Source organism: Osmia lignaria, unplaced genomic scaffold (genome assembly GCF_051020975.1).
Source record: "Osmia lignaria lignaria isolate PbOS001 unplaced genomic scaffold, iyOsmLign1 scaffold0006, whole genome shotgun sequence".
Taxonomy (NCBI): domain Eukaryota; kingdom Metazoa; phylum Arthropoda; class Insecta; order Hymenoptera; family Megachilidae; genus Osmia; species Osmia lignaria.
The window spans coordinates 8,594,822-8,601,727 of NW_027478163.1; positions in this window are offsets into that span (position 1 = coordinate 8,594,822).

Sequence of the window (6,906 nt, forward strand, 5' to 3'; positions counted from 1 at the left end):
GTTAAGAGACCTTTTTTGTAGAGAATTCTGTTTCCTACAATTTATGTTCTATGATATTTTTTGATCAGAAGCGTAGTTTTCGAGATATATCGAGATATTTAAAAGTTCCGAAGCCGCACCAACATAATGGAGATACAGAAACACCGTGGCCCCTTTCTTTGAGATAACTCTGCACTAGTGCGAGCCGCAAATGCCACTTCCAGCTTAGCTGTGCAGAAGAAGAACAACAAGAAGAAGAAATATCTCGAAATATGTCCGTCAGGCCCCTTCCCTTGAGATAAATCTGCAAACATCTCGGAAACGAAGCGAGCTATGGCAAAATGTTAAGAGACCTTTTTTGTAGAGAATTCTGTTTCCTACAATTTATGTTCTATGATATTTTTTGATCAGAAGCGTAGTTTTCGAGATATATCGAGATATTTAAAAGTTCCGAAGCCGCACCAACATAATGGAGATACAGAAACACCGTGGCCCCTTTCTTTGAGATAACTCTGCACTAGTGCGAGCCGCAAATGCCACTTCCAGCTTAGCTGTGCAGAAGAAGAACAACAAGAAGAAGAAATATCTCGAAATATGTCCGTCAGGCCCCTTCCCTTGAGATAAATCTGCAAATATCTCGGAAACGAAGCGAGCTATGGCAAAATGTTAAGAGACCTTTTTTGTAGAGAATTATGTTTCCTACAATTTATGTTGTATGATATTTTTTGATCAGATGCGTAGTTCTCGAGATACATCGAGATATTTAAAAGTTCCGAAGCCGCACCAACATAATAGAGATACAGAAACACCGTGGCCCCTTTCTTTGAGATAACTCTGCACTAGTGCGAGCCGCAAATGCCACTTCCAGCTTAGCTGTGCAGAAGAAGAACAACAAGAAGAAGAAATATCTGGAAATATGTCCGTCAGGCCCCTTCCCTTGAGATATATCTGCAAATATCTCGGAAACGAAGCGAGCTATGGCAAAATGTTAAGAGACGTTTTTTATAGAGAATTATGTTTCCTACTTTTTATCTTTTATGATATTTTTTGATCAGATGCGTAGTTCTCGAGATATATCAAGATATTTAAAAGTTCCGAAGCCGCACCAACATAATAGAGATACAGAAACACCGTGGCCCCTCTCTTTGAGATAACTCTGCACTATTGCGAGCTGGAAATGCCACTTCCAGTTTAGCTGTGCAGAAGAAGAACAACAAGAAGAAGAAATATCTCGAAATATGTCCGTTAGGCCCCTTCCCTTGAGATAAATCTGCAAATATCTCGGAAACGAAGCGAGCTATGGCAAAATGTTAAGAGACGTTTTTTATAGAGAATTATGTTTCCTACAATTTATGTTCTATGATATTTTTTGATCAGAAGCGTAGTTTTCGAGATATATCGAGATATTTAAAAGTTCCGAAGCCGCACCAACATAATAGGGATACAGAAACACCGTGGCCCCTTTCTTTGAGATAACTCTGCACTAGTGCGAGCCGCAAATGCCACTTCCAGCTTAGCTGTGCAGAAGAAGAACAACAAGAAGAAGAAATATCTCGAAATATGTCCGTCAGGCCCCTTCCCTTGAGATAAATCTGCAAATATCTCGGAAACGAAGCGAGCTATGGCAAAATGTTAAGAGACCTTTTTTGTAGAGAATTAAGTTTCCTACTTTTTATCTTCTATGATATTTTTTGATCAGATGCGTAGTTCTCGAGATATATCAAGATATTTAAAAGTTCCAAAGCCGCACCAACATAATAGAGATACAGAAACACCGTGGCCCCTCTCTTTGAGATAACTCTGCACTATTGCGAGCTGGAGATGCCATTTCCAGTTTAGCTGTGCAGAAGAAGAACAACAAGAAGAAGAAATATCTCGAAATATGTCCGTTAGGCCCCTTCCCTTGAGATAAATCTGCAAATATCTCGGAAACGAAGCGAGCTATGGCAAAATGTTAAGAGACCTTTTTTGTAGAGAATTATGTTTCCTACAATTTATGTTCTATGATATTTTTTGATCAGATGCGTAGTTCTCGAGATATATCAAGTTATTTAAAAGTTCCGAAGCCGCACCAACATAATAGAGATACAGAAACACCGTGGCCCCTTTCTTTGAGATAACTCTGCACTATTGCGAGCTGCAAATGCCACTTCCAGCTTAGCTGTGCAGAGGAAGAACAACAAGAAGAAGAAATATCTGGAAATATGTCCGTCAGGCCAGTTCCTTTGAGCTGAATCTGCAAATATCTCGGAAACGAAGCGAGCTATGGCAAAATGTTAAGAGACCTTTTTTGTAGAGAATTATGTTTCCTACAATTTATGTTCTATGATATTTTTTGATCAGAAGCGTAGTTTTCGAGATACATCGAGATATTTAAAAGTTCCGAAGCCGCACCAACATAATAGAGATACAGAAACACCGTGGCCCCTTTCTTTGAGATAACTCTGCACTAGTGCGAGCCGCAAATGCCACTTCCAGCTTAGCTGTGCAGAAGAAGAACAACAAGAAGAAGAAATATCTCGAAATATGTCCGGCAGGCCCCTTCCCTTGAGATATATCTGCAAATATCTCGGAAACGAAGCGAGCTATGGCAAAATGTTAAGAGACCTTTTTTGTAGAGAATTCTGTTTCCTACAATTTATGTTCTATGATATTTTTTGATCAGAAGCGTAGTTTTCGAGATATATCGAGATATTTAAAAGTTCCGAAGCCGCACCAACATAATAGAGATACAGAAACACCGTGGCCCCTTTCTTTGAGATAACTCTGCACTAGTGCGAGCCGCAAATGCCACTTCCAGCTTAGCTGTGCAGAAGAAGAACAACAAGAAGAAGAAATATCTCGAAATATGTCCGTCAGGCCCCTTCCCTTGAGATAAATCTGCACATATCTCGGAAACGAAGCGAGCTATGGCAAAATGTTAAGAGACCTTTTTTGTAGAGAATTAAGTTTCCTACTTTTTATGTTCTATGATATTTTTTGATCAGATGCGTAGTTCTCGAGATATATCAAGTTATTTAAAAGTTCCGAAGCCGCACCAACATAATAGAGATACAGAAACACCGTGGCCCCTTTCTTTGAGATAACTCTGCACTATTGCGAGCTGCAAATGCCACTTCCAGCTTAGCTGTGCAGAGGAAGAACAACAAGAAGAAGAAATATCTCGAAATATGTCCGTCAGGCCAGTTCCTTTGAGCTGAATCTGCAAATATCTCGGAAACGAAGCGAGCTATGGCAAAATGTTAAGAGACCTTTTTTGTAGAGAATTATGTTTCCTACAATTTATGTTCTATGATATTTTTTGATCAGAAGCGTAGTTTTCGAGATACATCGAGATATTTAAAAGTTCCGAAGCCGCACCAACATAATGGAGATACAGAAACACCGTGGCCCCTTTCTTTGAGATAACTCTGCACTAGTGCGAGCCGCAAATGCCACTTCCAGCTTAGCTGTGCAGAAGAAGAACAACAAGAAGAAGAAATATCTCGAAATATGTCCGTCAGGCCCCTTCCCTTGAGATAAATCTGCAAATATCTCGGAAACGAAGCGAGCTATGGCAAAATGTTAAGAGACCTTTTTTGTAGAGAATTCTGTTTCCTACAATTTATGTTCTATGATATTTTTTGATCAGAAGCGTAGTTTTCGAGATATATCGAGATATTTAAAAGTTCCGAAGCCGCACCAACATAATGGAGATACAGAAACACCGTGGCCCCTTTCTTTGAGATAACTCTGCACTAGTGCGAGCCGCAAATGCCACTTCCAGCTTAGCTGTGCAGAAGAAGAACAACAAGAAGAAGAAATATCTCGAAATATGTCCGTCAGGCCCCTTCCCTTGAGATAAATCTGCAAACATCTCGGAAACGAAGCGAGCTATGGCAAAATGTTAAGAGAGCTTTTTTGTAGAGAATTCTGTTTCCTACAATTTATGTTCTATGATATTTTTTGATCAGAAGCGTAGTTTTCGAGATATATCGAGATATTTAAAAGTTCCGAAGCCGCACCAACATAATGGAGATACAGAAACACCGTGGCCCCTTTCTTTGAGATAACTCTGCACTAGTGCGAGCCGCAAATGCCACTTCCAGCTTAGCTGTGCAGAAGAAGAACAACAAGAAGAAGAAATATCTCGAAATATGTCCGTCAGGCCCCTTCCCTTGAGATAAATCTGCAAATATCTCGGAAACGAAGCGAGCTATGGCAAAATGTTAAGAGACCTTTTTTGTAGAGAATTAAGTTTCCTACTTTTTATGTTCTATGATATTTTTTGATCAGATGCGTAGTTCTCGAGATATATCAAGATATTTAAAAGTTCCGAAGCCGCACCAACATAATAGAGATACTGAAACACCGTGGCCCCTTTCTTTGAGATAACTCTGCACTATTGCGAGCTGCAAATGCCACTTCCAGCTTAGCTGTGCAGAGGAAGAACAACAAGAAGAAGAAATATCTCGAAATATGTCCGTCAGGCCAGTTCCTTTGAGCTGAATCTGCAAATATCTCGGAAGCGAAGCGAGCTATGGCAAAATGTTAAGAGACGTTTTTTATAGAGAATTATGTTTCCTACAATTTATGTTCTATGATATTTTTTGATCAGAAGCGTAGTTTTCGAGATATATCGAGATATTTAAAAGTTCCGAAGCCGCACCAACATAATAGGGATACAGAAACACCATGGCCCCTTTCTTTGAGATAACTCTGCACTATTGCGAGCTGTAAATGCCACTTCCAGCTTAGCTGTGCAGAAGAAGAACAACAAGAAGAAGAAATATCTCGAAATATGTCCGTCAGGCCCCTTCCCTTGAGATATATCTGCAAATATCTCGGAAACGAAGCGAGCTATGGCAAAATGTTAAGAGACCTTTTTTGTAGAGAATTATGTTTCCTACAATTTATGTTGTATGATATTTTTTGATCAGAAGCGTAGTTTTCGAGATACATCGAGATATTTAAAAGTTCCGAAGCCGCACCAACATAATAGAGATACAGAAGCACCGTGGCCCCTTTTTTTGAGATAACTCTGCACTAGTGCGAGCCGCAAATGCCACTTCCAGCTTAGCTGTGCAGAAGAAGAACAACAAGAAGAAGAAATATCTCGAAATATGTCCGTCAGGCCCCTTCCCTTGAGATAAATCTGCAAATATCTCGGAAACGAAGCGAGCTATGGCAAAATGTTAACAGACCTTTTTTGTAGAGAATTATGTTTCCTACAATTTATGTTGTATGATATTTTTTGATCAGATGCGTAGTTCTCGAGATACATCGAGATATTTAAAAGTTCCGAAGCCGCACCAACATAATAGAGATACAGAAACACCGTGGCCCCTTTCTTTGAGATAACTCTGCACTAGTGCGAGCCGCAAATGCCACTTCCAGCTTAGCTGTGCAGAAGAAGAACAACAAGAAGAAGAAATATCTGGAAATATGTCCGTCAGGCCCCTTCCCTTGAGATAAATCTGCAAACATCTCGGAAACGAAGCGAGCTATGGCAAAATGTTAAGAGACCTTTTTTGTAGAGAATTCTGTTTCCTACAATTTATGTTCTATGATATTTTTTGATCAGAAGCGTAGTTTTCGAGATATATCGAGATATTTAAAAGTTCCGAAGCCGCACCAACATAATGGAGATACAGAAACACCGTGGCCCCTTTCTTTGAGATAACTCTGCACTAGTGCGAGCCGCAAATGCCACTTCCAGCTTAGCTGTGCAGAAGAAGAACAACAAGAAGAAGAAATATCTCGAAATATGTCCGTCAGGCCCCTTCCCTTGAGATAAATCTGCAAATATCTCGGAAACGAAGCGAGCTATGGCAAAATGTTAAGAGACCTTTTTTGTAGAGAATTATGTTTCCTACAATTTATGTTGTATGATATTTTTTGATCAGATGCGTAGTTCTCGAGATACATCGAGATATTTAAAAGTTCCGAAGCCGCACCAACATAATAGAGATACAGAAACACCGTGGCCCCTTTCTTTGAGATAACTCTGCACTAGTGCGAGCCGCAAATGCCACTTCCAGCTTAGCTGTGCAGAAGAAGAACAACAAGAAGAAGAAATATCTGGAAATATGTCCGTCAGGCCCCTTCCCTTGAGATATATCTGCAAATATCTCGGAAACGAAGCGAGCTATGGCAAAATGTTAAGAGACGTTTTTTATAGAGAATTATGTTTCCTACAATTTATGTTCTATGATATTTTTTGATCAGAAGCGTAGTTTTCGAGATATATCGAGATATTTAAAAGTTCCGAAGCCGCACCAACATAATAGGGATACAGAAACACCGTGGCCCCTTTCTTTGAGATAACTCTGCACTAGTGCGAGCCGCAAATGCCACTTCCAGTTTAGCTGTGCAGAAGAAGAACAACAAGAAGAAGAAATATCTCGAAATATGTCCGTCAGGCCCCTTCCCTTGAGATAAATCTGCAAATATCTCGGAAACGAAGCGAGCTATGGCAAAATGTTAAGAGACCTTTTTTGTAGAGAATTAAGTTTCCTACTTTTTATCTTTTATGATATTTTTTGATCAGATGCGTAGTTCTCGAGATATGTCAAGATATTTAAAAGTTCCGAAGCCGCACCAACATAATAGAGATACAGAAACACCGTGGCCCCTCTCTTTGAGATAACTCTGCACTATTGCGAGCTGGAAATGCCACTTCCAGTTTAGCTGTGCAGAAGAAGAACAACAAGAAGAAGAAATATCTCGAAATATGTCCGTTAGGCCCCTTCCCTTGAGATAAATCTGCAAATATCTCGGAAACGAAGCGAGCTATGGCAAAATGTTAAGAGACGTTTTTTATAGAGAATTATGTTTCCTACAATTTATGTTCTATGATATTTTTTGATCAGAAGCGTAGTTTTCGAGATATATCGAGATATTTAAAAGTTCCGAAGCCGCACCAACATAATAGGGATACAGAAACAC